Below are 12,480 nucleotides of genomic sequence, written 5' to 3' on the forward strand. Positions count from 1 at the left end.
AAATCCTCTTGTAGTAATTTACCCAAAGAAAACAAAATCTATGATTTGAAAATAAATTCACCCCTGTGTCTACTGCCACATGATTCACAATAGCCAAAATGGAAGCAACCAAAGTGTCTATCAATAGATAAATGGATAAAGAGGTGGTACATATATACAATGGGATATTATTCTGCCATAAAAAAGAAAGAAATCTTGCCATTTGTTACAACATGAATGGACCTGCAGGGTATTATGCTAAGTAAAATAAGCAAGGCAGAGAAAGAGAAATACCATGTGATTTCACTTCAATTCCTATTGTATACTTGAATCCAATACATGTGGAATCTCAAAATAAAATAAAATGAACAAAACAGCATTAGACTTATAGACACTGAGAAGTGACTAGTGGTCACCATGGGGGAGAGCTTGGGGTGGGTGGGTGAAATAGGTGAAGGGAATAAAAAGGCAAAAAATTCAATTATCATATAGATTATTCATGGGGATAAAAGTGTAGCATAGAGGACATAGTCAATAGTTCATTAACATCTTTCTATGTCAACAGTGACTGCACTAGTTGGAGTGAGGATTTAATAATGTAATAACTTGAATCATTATTTTGTATACTTGAATCCAACACAATATTGTATATCAAGTATTCAATTAAAAAAATTAGAATTAAACACAATGATATCCATGTGTTTTTCTATATTACATCCACATATTACTTTTTATATTTTTCTATATATCAAGCCATTCAATGACATTACACCAAAGTGTTTCATCTTACATTTAGCTAGTTAGTTTATCATTTTATAATAGTTTAGAAAATATTCCAACAGTATTTATTATATTTGGAATCAAAAGAGAAAAGATGGTCATTTTTTAGTTCAATATTTCCCCAATAATCACTTTTTTAAATTTAAGGGTTTATTCAGAAATAACTGAAAACTGTAACTACAATAATCAATTTTATTGTCATAATTCAGGGATTTCTAAAAAATCAGGTTAGAATGGTCAGTCCACAAATTAAAATTAAGTTAACCATTCCATTTATAATCAAATGAAAATAATTAAATGCTTAGGAATAAATATAACAAAGGGTATATCAAATTTATACTCTAAAACTAATAAAACATTGTTGAGAGAAATAAAAGAACTAAATAAGTGGACCATCTAACAGGGGGGAAATAAAGTCTTTTCAACATATGGTACTGGGATATTGGATAGCCACACATAAAAGAATAAATTTGGACTGTTGTCACATACCATGTACAAAAATTAATTCAAAAGGAATCAAATACTTAAATGTGAGAGCAGAAAAGATTTTTAGAAAGAAACATCAGGGTAAATCTCCATGAATTTGAATTGGTAAGAGAGTCTTAGATATGACACTAAAAGCATAAGCAATAAATGAAAATTAAGATAAATTAAACCTCATCAAAATTAAGTTTTGTGCTTTGAAGGACACCATGAAGAAAATGAAAAAACCACCCACACATAGAATAGGAGAAAATATTTATAAATTTTATATGTGGTCAAGGATTTTATATCTAGAGTACATAAAGAACTCTTACAACTCAATAATAAACATATAAATAATGGCAAGGGATCTAGGTTGACATTTTTCTATGGAAGATATACACATTGTTAATGGGCACATGAGGGGATATTATCACTGGTCATCAGGAAAAATGCAGATAAAAATCCAGTCGGGGGCCACTTTACAAACACTAGGTTTGCAAGAGTCAAAAAAATCACACAACAGTGTTGGTAAGGATATGGAAAAATCAGAACACTAATTTAAAATGTTGCAGCTGCTTTGGAAAACAGTCTGACAATTCTTCAAAAGACTGAACATAGATGTCACCATATGACTCAACATTCTATTGCTAAGTATATACCCAGAAGAAATGAATCCATATATCCAAAAAGAAACTTACGTGTGAAGGTTTATGGTTACAGAATTTATGATAGGCAAGGGGTGAGGACAACACAGTGTTCAAGAACATTCTTCTATCAGGTCCTTGATAGAAGAATGGACAAAGGTGGTATGTCTGTATAATGGAGTATTATTCATCTGTAAAATGGGATGAACTAGTGACACATTCTAAAGCATGGATGAACCTTGAAATCATTGTGCATAGTGAAAAGCCAGTCACAAAAGACCACATATTATATGGTTCAATTCATCTGAAATTCCACAATATAGAAAAATCCAGAAAGTAAAGACAAATGTCTGTGACATAAAACTCAAAACTTTAAATAAGCTCTGTAATTTTATAACTCCCAGTTGGTGGTAAAAGTTCTTTAATTCTTTCTCACTTTAATTCTTCCTACAGATTTTTGATCTTGTAGGATATCATTTTCATGACTTGTTTGCTTGTTTGTTTTATTTACCTTGCTGTAAATCTGTGAATATTATCTCTGGGATTTTTCTCCACCTGCTTCCTGATGATATCTGACTTTTCCTTGAGCATTCTTCTTTAACCCTTGAGCCTTTCAAACTTGTACTGTGTAACTTGGCGGGGGGGAATGTGTTCCCAGCAGAGGGAAAATAAACATTTGCAGCTGAAATCAGTCAAAGGGAAAAATAAAATGGGAGAAACCTGTATTTTACTTACAAGAAGTTGTCTACTCCCATTCGCCCATGTCTCTCCACCCAGGTGCAAAGTCCTCCCCAAAACCTCCCCAGTGTGTGCTTGCTCTGCACCCACCTTCGAATCACATATTTGTATGGAGATGGACTACTTCTTTACATTCTTTCAAATCACCTATTGATATGGAGATGAACTAAGGCCAGGCAAGAGAATCTGGAAATATTACACTTTTACCCACACATTGCGAAGACTAAAAACCGATAACCTTGCTGGAATTATCTTAACCATTGTTATTATAGCACTATATAATTAAAACATATTAAAAAAGGTATAACATCTAACTATTGCAAATATGTGAAAATTACTTAATCATTTTTGCTTTTAAAACTCTGTTTAAAGAAAGTATTCCACAAAGTACTGTAGAAAGTTACATATTAAAATATATTTTCATGATATTATAATTTTACTCCATTACTTGGCCAATTGTATTGTCCATTAGTGAGTTTATCAACAACTTTGATGTAGAGGGTGGAAGGTTATTAGAAAGGAGGTGACAAAGAGTGAGAGGAAGGGTAACAAAGCCTGATAAAAGAAAAACTTCTAGCTACCATCTAAATGATGTGTCAGTAATCATGTGTGAGATGTCATATTACTAGACATATGGTGATCTATATTTTAAATCCCTATTTGCTTTTGTTATGATTATTTCACTTTTTAACCAGAGGAGGAATATTCAATTTCATTTTTTAATATAAAATTGACAATGGGAGGGAGACGTCAAGAAGATGGCGGGAGTAGGGCAGTGGAAATCTCCTCCCAAAACTATATATATATATATATATTTGAAAATACAGCAAATACAACCATTCCTAAAAGAGAGACCAGAAGATACAGTACAACAGCCAGGCTACATCTACATCTGCAAGAACTCAGTGCATTGCAAAGGGGGTAAGATACAAGCCATGACCTGGTGGGACCAAAGTGCTCCCCCAACCCCAGCTCCTGGCGGGAGGAAAAGAGTCAGAGTGGGGAGGGAGAGGGAGCTCAGGACGGCTAAATACCCAGCCCTAGTCATCCGCACTGGGAGTGCAGACACACAATACAGGGTATGCTGGATATTAGGGAAAGGGAACAGTAAAACCTGCGAGTGGGTCCCCACAGCCGGTGCTGCTGGGACAAAAGAAAAGCAAGTGCTTTTTGAAAGTCTTAAAGGGACAAGGGCCTCACCGCTGGACAGAATCATCCCGGCACATTCAACCTAGCAGCTGAGAATCTTGGGGAACTCCGGGCCCCCTAACCCCATGGACGGCAGCACAGCTCTGAGGCCCCTCACAGTGATAAACAGCCCCTGGCCTGTTACCCTCCAATGCGGCCTTGCCTTAGTGAAGCAGCAGCCTAGCCCACATCAGCCACACAGGGCCTCCTCCGCAGACACCTGGGCCAGACTCAGAGGCCCCATTGGTGCACAGCTGCTCAGCACAAGATGCTAGGAGTCACCATTCTCACAGGAAGGGAAGGTGACAGGCAAACAGGAAGGGACTTTGTTCTCACAGGTGACACAAACACCAACTGCCTATGACTACCTCTATCACCAGGAAAAGGCAGAAGAATGGGATAGACAAAAATAACCCAGACATCCCCAGAGAGAGAACTTGGGGAGATAGATTTAACCAATCTTCCTAAAAAAGAATTCAAAATAAAGGTCATAACCATGCTGATGGAGCTGCAGAGAAAATTGCAAGAGCTAATGGATAAAGTTGGGAGGGGAAATACAGAAATAAAACAATACCTGGAAGGACGAAAAGCAAACCGAATGAGGTTCAAGAGGCTGTTAATGGAATAGAAATCACAGAATAGGAATGCAGAGAAGCTGACACAGAGAGAGATAAAAGGATCTCCAGGAACAAAAGAATATTAAGAGAACTGTATGACCAATCCAAATGGAACAATATCCTCATTATAGGGGTTCCAGAAGAAGAAGAGAGATAAAAAGGGATAGAAAGTGTCTTTGAAGAAATAATTGCTGAAAACTTCCCCAAACTGGGGGAGGAAATAGTCAATCAGAGCACAGAAGCACACAGAACTCCCAAAAGAAGAGACCCAAGGAGGACAATACCAAGATCCATAGTAATTAAAATGGCAAAGATCAAGGACAAGGACAGAGTATTGAAGGCAGCCAGAGAGAGAAAAATGTCACCTACAAAGGAAAACCCATCAGGCTATCATATTTCTGAACAGAAACCTTACAGGCCAGAAGAGAATGGCATGATATATTTAATGCAACAAAACAGAAGGGCCTTGAATAAAGAATACTGCATCCAGCACAATTATCATTTAAATATGAAGGAGTGATTAAACAATTCCCAGACAAGCAAAAGTTGAGGAAATTTGCCTCCCACAAACCAACTCTACAGGGTATTATAGAGGGACTGCTTTAGACAGAAGCACTCCTAAGGATAAATAGATGTCACCAGAGAAAATAAAATCACAGGAAAGAAAACAGACCAACCAAACAATAACTGAAGGCAAAAAATAAAATCAACTACCCACAAAAGCAATCAAAGGAAAAACAAAAGAGCACAAAATAAAACCTAACATATAAAGAATGGAGGAGGAGGAATAAGAAGGGAGAGAAATAAAAAATCAGACTGTGTTTATACTAGCTTAATAAGTGAGTTAAGTTGGACAGTTAGACAGTAAAGAAGCTAAACTTGAACCTTTGGTAACCACGAACCTAAAGCCTGCAATGGCAATAAGTACATATCTTTCAATAATCACCCTAAATGTAAATGGACTGAATGCACCAATCAAAAGATACACAGTAATAGAATGCATAAAAAAGCAAGACCCATCTATATGCGGCTTACAAGAGACTCACCTCAAACCCAAAGACATGCACAAACTGAAAGCCAAGGGATGGAAAAAGATATTTCATGCAAAGAACAGGGAGAAAAAAGCAGGCGTTGCAGTACTAGTATAAGACAAAATAGACTTCAAAACAAAGAAAGTAACAAGAGATAAAGAAGGACATTACATAATGATAGAGTGGTCAGTCCAACAAGAGGATATAACCATTATATATATATATGCACCCAGTACAGGAGCACAAACATATGTGAAACAAATACTAACAGAATTAAAGGAGAAACAGAATGCAGTGTATTCATTTTAGGAGACTTTAAGACACCATTCACTCCAAAGGATGGATCCACCAGAGAAAATAAGTAAGGACACAGAGGCACTGAACAACACACGAGAAAAGATGGACCTAATAGACATCTATAGAATTCTAGATCCAAAAGCAATGGGACACACATTCTTCTGAAGTGCACATGGAATATTCTCCAGAATAGACCACATACTAGGCCACAAAAAGAGAGCCTCACTAAATTCAAAAAGATTGAAATTCTACCAAACAACTTTTCAGACCACAAAGGTATAAAACTAGAATTAAATTGTACAAAGAAAACAAAAAGGCCCACAGACACATCGAGGCTAAACAACATGCTCCTAAATAATCAGTGGATCAATGACCAAATTAAAATAGAGATTCATCAATATATGGAAACAAATGAGAACAACAACACAAAGCCCCAACTTCTGTGGAATGCAGAGAAAGCAGTTTTAAGAGGAAAGCATATAGCAATCCAGGCATATTTAAAGAAGGAAGAACAATCCCAAATGAATAGTCTAAAGTAACAATTATCAAAATTGGGAAAAGAAGAACAAATGAGGCCTAAAGTCAGCAGAAGGAGGAACATAATAAGGATCAGAGAAGAAACAAATAAAATTGAGAAGAATAAAACAATAGAAAAAAATCAATGAAACCAAGAACTGGTTCTCTGAAAAAATAAATAAAATAGATCAGCCTCTAGCCAGACTTATTAAGAGAAAAAGAGAATCAACACACATCAACATAATCAGAAACGAGAAAGGTAAAATAACGATGGACCTCACAGAATACAAGGAATTATTAGAGACTACTATGAAAACCTATATGCTAACAAGCTGGAAAACCTAGAAGAAATGGAAAACCTCCTAGAAAAATAAAACGTTCAATTCTGATCAAAGAAGATACAGAAAATCTAAATAGACCAATTAAAAGCAAAGAAATTGAAGCAGTGATCAAAAAACTATCTAAGAGTAAAACTCCTAGGCTAGAGGGATTTACCACAGAATTTTATCAAACATACAGAGAAGAGATAATACCCATTCTCCTTAAAGTTTTCTAAAAAATAGAAGAGGAAAGAATACTCCCAAACTCATTCTATGAAGCCAACATCACCTAATACCAAAACCGGGCAAAGACACCACCAAAAAAGAAAATTACAGACCAATATCCCTGATGAACATAGATGCAAAAATACTCAACAAGATATTAGCAAACCGAATTCAAAAATACATCAAGAGGATCATATATGATGACCAAGGGGATTCATCCCAGGGATGCAAGGATGGTACAACTTTTGAGAATCCATCAACATCATCCACCACATAAACAAAAAGGACAAAAATCACATGATCATCTCCATAGATGCTGAAAAAGCATTCAACAAAATTCAACATCCATTCATGATAAAAACCCTCAATAAAATGGGTTTAGAGGACAAGTACCTCAACATATTAATCGCCATATATGAAAAACCCACAGCCAGCATCATACTGAACAGCGAGAGGCTGAAAGCTTTTCCTCTAGTATCAGGAACAAGACAGGGATGCACACTCTCCCCACTGTTATTCAACATAATACTGGAGTTCTTGGCCACAGCAATTAGACAAAACAAGGAAATACAAGGAATCCAGATTGGTAAAGAAGAAGTCAATCTGTCACTATTTGCAGATGACATGATATTGTACATAATAAACCCTAAAGACTTCACTCTAAAACTACTAGAACTAATATCAGAATTCTTCAAAGTTTCAGGATACAAAATTAATACACAGAAATCTGTTGCTTTCCTATACACTAACAATTAACTAGGAGAAAGAGAAATCAGGAAAACAATTCCATTCACAGTAGCATCAAAAAGAATAAAATACCTAGGAATAAACCTAACCAAGGAAGTGAAAAACCTATTCCCTGAAAACTACAAGACACTCTTAAAAGAAATTAAAGAGGACACTAACAAATGGAAACTCATCCCATGCTCTTGGCTGGGAATAATTAATATTGTCGAATTGGCCATTCTGCCCAAAACAATATACAGATTCAATGCAATCTCTATCAAATTACCAACAGCATTCTTCAACAAACTGGAACAAATATTTCAACAATTCATATGGAACCACCAAAGACCCCAACTAGCCAAAGCAATCCTGAGAAGGAAAAATAAAGTGGGGGGGATCTCACTCCCCAACTTCAAGCTCTACTACAAAGCCACAGTAATCAAGACAATTTGATACTGGCACAAGAGCCACAGACCAGTGGAAAAGAATAGAGATTCCAGACATTAACCCAAACATATATGGTCAATTAATATATGATAAAGGAGCCATGAACATACAATGGGGAAATGACAGCCTCTTCAACAGTTGGTGTTTGCAAAATTGGACAGCTACATGTAAGAGAATGAAACTGGGTCACTGTCTAACCCCATACATAAAAGTAAATTCAAAATGCATCAAAGATCTGAATGTAAGTTGTGAAAATATAAAACTCTTAGAAAAAAACATAGGCAAAAATCTCTTGGACATAAACATGAGCAACTTCTTCATGAACATATATCCCCAGGCAAGGGAAATGAAAGCAAAAATGAACAAGTGAGATCTTGTCAAGTTGAAAACGTTCTGTACAGCAAAGTACACCATCAATAGAACAAAAAGTCATCCTACAGTATAGGAGAATATATTCATAAATGACAGATACGATAAAGGGTTGACATCCAAAATATAAAAGAGCTCATGCACCTCAACAAAGAAAAAGCAAATAATCCAATTAAAAAATGTACAGAGGAGCTAAACAGACTGTTCTCCAAAGAAGAAATTCAGATGGCAAACAGACACATGAAAATATGCTCCACATCACTAGTCATCAGAGAAATGCAAACTAAAACAAAAATGGCATATCACCTCACACCAGTAAGGATTGCCACCATCCAAAAGACAAACAACAACATATGTTGACGTTGTGGAGAAAGGGGAACCCTCCAACACTGCTGGTGGTAATGTAAATTAGTTCATCCATTGTGGAAAGCAATATGGAGGTTCCTCAAAAACTCACAATAGAAATACCATTTCACCCAGGAATTCCACTTCAAGGAATTTATCCTAAGAATACAGCAGCCCAGTTTGAGAAAGACAGATGCACCCCTATGTTTATTGCAGCACTATTTACAATAGCCAAGAAATGGAAGCAACCTAAGTGTCCATCAGTAGATTAATGCGTAAAGAATATGTGGTACTTATACACAATGGAATATTATTCAGCCATAAAAAGAAAACAAATCCTACCATTTGCAACAACATGGATGGAGCTAGAGGGTGTTATCCTCAGTGAAATAAGCCAGGTGGAGAAAGACAGTACAAAATGATTTCACTCATAAGTGGAGTATAAGAACAAAGAAAAACTGAAGGAACAAAACAGCAGCAGAATCACAGAACCCAAGAATGGACTAACAGTTACCAAAGGGAAAGGGACTGGAGAGGATGGGTGGGAAGGGAGGGATAAGGGGGTATAAAGAAAGGGGAAAGTGAAATTAGCATGTATAATGTGGGGGGCTCACGGGGTTGGCTGTGCAACATAGAGAAGACAAATAGTGATTCTATAGTATCTTACTACGCTGAAGGACAATGACTGTAATGGGGTTTGTGGTGGGGGGGACTTGGTGAAGGGGGAGCCTACTAAACATAATGTTCCTCTTGTAATTCTAGATTCATGATTCCAAAAAAAAATTGACAATGGTTATATAAACTCTAAGATGGAAAAGAAGAGCCAGTATTACCTCTAACCTACTAATAAACAAAAGATCAAGAGTAGAGGTTATGACATTCAGCATTTTAGGAAATTTAACCTGATCTAGGATTTAAATTTGCAAGTTGTGTTACTCAGTAGTATTTCTATCTTAGTTGTTGAGTATCTGAATTCTGAACTCATTTCAAAGGACCTAAAATATTTCCAGCAAAATAGAAATAATCATTCCCATTGTTCACTGGTGGTGTAATATTTTTCCTCTTCAGTTATTTCTATTTTCTTAATTCTAGGCATTATTTCCTTAAGATATAACCTAACAAATATGTAGCACTGGCTGCTTTCCAATGACATTTGCCAAATGGCAATGAGTTGCTTTTGTTCATTATTCATCATGTCATATTTTTGCAAGTACCTTGGTTGATTCCATGTTGAAATATTTCTAACTATCTTAATGAGATTGTTGCAGGCTTTCTAGGCAAAATCATTATTTAAAAATATATAGTGCCTACAGAGAAGACAAGTAGGTGAGTCTGTGGCAACTTACTACACTAATGGACAGCGATTGCAATAGGGTAAGGGGGGGAACTCGATAATGTGAGTGAATGTAGTAATCACATTGTTTTTCATTTGAAACCTTCATAAGACTATATATCAATAATACCTTAGTGAAAAAATTGTAAAAGTAATTATAGAGAGAGAGAGATCCTATATCAGCTGTATATGTATAACATAAATACATCACATATTGTTAGAATAACTGCAGTAATATGGGAAAAATTAGATTTTAATTCAAGAGAACCAAGTGTTAGGTTTTGTGTGTCATTAATTATCTTTTATCAGTTAATTCAAAGTTTATGTTCCAGATACAAACACATTTTCCCAAACCCGAAAAACAAAGGTGTTAACATCAGTCAATGTCTAAATTGAACTGATTAGGTGAATATATGTGAATAGTAGGTGAATAGAATATATGTAGTTACTTAACCAAACTATAAATTTAATTAAAATATCATGTGTCCAACATTAGCCTGTGAAATATTTGCAGGTGCATGATATGCTTTAATAATTTTTGTATCTTTGGTATCTAGTTTAGTACCTGGCTCATAATAATCTCTAAATATGTGTTTAATAAACAAATTTAAGAGGGAAAGAAGAGTGGAAGGAAGGTGAGAAAAAATATAGGAATGAGTATTACAAACACGAATTTTTTTTTAAATGAAAATAAGTATGGTTTTATCTTTGCCACTAACTGGTGTTATTTGAAAGTAATGGAAATAATATATTATAGGAGATCAAACCAATGTACTTTTATCTTTGATAATCCTTAATTTGAGGTCATACAGATTATTTCATATCAAGTCAAATCTCATAGAAAAACATGTGGAATTAATTCTTTTGTGTATAAATAATCCTACAACTCATAAGTTGGGTCATGACCCATATGGTCATGACGTTAACTCACATTCAGAGAAAGAGGACATAATATAAGAGGCATTTTAGTCAGATAAGTAAAGTGAAAAGAGCTATCTTCACTGCTTTACTGATTGGTTTGGGAAGAAGACAGCTAAGAAGGGGCAGCAGAATGCCAATATCACGCTGCCTCTAGTAGCTGAATCCTCAGGGCAATGGAGCAGAATTGAATGTATTGAGTAAAAACCAAAAAGGGTCTGTGTCTCACTTCCTATTTAGACCTCTTGGTAGATGACATTGTGCAGGGTGGTTTCATGCAAGTCCAAGGAAGTTGCAGCATAGTAAATAATGGCAGTTAACTATGGTGGGCCACAGAGGGCCTGAATTTGCTTTTTTGAGACTTCTTAGATCTCATTTGGCATGAAAAGAGTGAGAAATTTCTACATGCTCTGCATTAGAAGCATAATTTAGCTGGATGGAAAGCCTGGAGACCTAAGGTTTGTCATAGTGACAAATACAATAAACCCTATAGAAGCCATGATGAGATAAACTAACTAGAGGCTGAAGAATGTGACTAGCTTCACAGAAGTATATAGCATCAGCAAGGGCAAAGATGGAGACAATCACAGGGAAGACCACCATTCTGTATTCAACGAAAAGAATAGACCACAGTTTCACCAGCTGTGATCATCAGCAGATAAATTTGCTGTTCAGAGAGCCAGGCTACAGCAGGTATCAGAAATTACTCTAGCACACCGATGTGAGGCCTCTCCCTCCACTATCTTCTGCCACAGGTGTTGGAACCATATCCCACATCTGCTCAGACGTTTGGAGGAGCATGGGGAAAGGGGAGGAAAATCTGAGAGAGTGAATACTTCTAAAATAAGCCTGCCTTAAATCAAAGATGCCACTAATTCATAACTTCAAAAATAATCGGTTTCCCTTTATACCCCAACCCAGCTATACTCTGAATCAGAAGCCCAAAAGGCAAAACCAGCTCAGTTATAGAAAACAGAAGAGCTGGCTTGTATAAATATATTATTTCGCTATGTATGTCTAACTCTAGAGGGAAAATGTGTTCCCAATATGGAGGAAATAAACCTTTTAAGCCAAAATCAGTCAGTGGTAGAAATAAAGTGAGATAAATCCATTTATTGCTTACAATCAGTCGTCTACTTCTACTTGCCTGTGTCTCTCGCAACGTGGTTCTGAAGACCCCACCAAAACTCTCCCTTCCAGGTGTGCACTCGCTCCCCACCCTCCCTGTAATCATCTATTGATATGAGATGGACTACGTCTGTCCACCCTTTGGAAACACCTATTGATATGGCTAGGTACTAAGACCAGGCTAGAGATTCTGGAAATATTGCAATTTTACCCATGGTATGCTACACATTGACAGTATTTTTCTATTTTGAAAGCTCTGCTTTAAGCAAGATTATATTCTTATTTATTAATATCTTTTAAATTCTCCAAAATGTCCTTATCATTTTTGTCCCTTGTCATGTATCCTTTTCAGCTCAATTCACAATTGCTGATTTGGGCACTGGTATGGGATGAATTACATTATTCAAAAAGACA

The 12,480-nt window shown here is 36.0% G+C and overlaps 1 long non-coding RNA gene across 1 annotated transcript in view; it reads left to right on the plus strand.

The window, feature by feature from the left end:
* LOC140849778 (uncharacterized) overlaps nucleotides 1-12,480 on the plus strand; it is a 317,738-nt gene that overhangs the window by 173,890 nt on the left and 131,368 nt on the right. The gene's annotated exons all lie outside the window — the stretch shown is intronic.

Source organism: Manis javanica, chromosome 5, assembly GCF_040802235.1.
Source record: "Manis javanica isolate MJ-LG chromosome 5, MJ_LKY, whole genome shotgun sequence".
Classification (NCBI taxonomy): domain Eukaryota; kingdom Metazoa; phylum Chordata; class Mammalia; order Pholidota; family Manidae; genus Manis; species Manis javanica.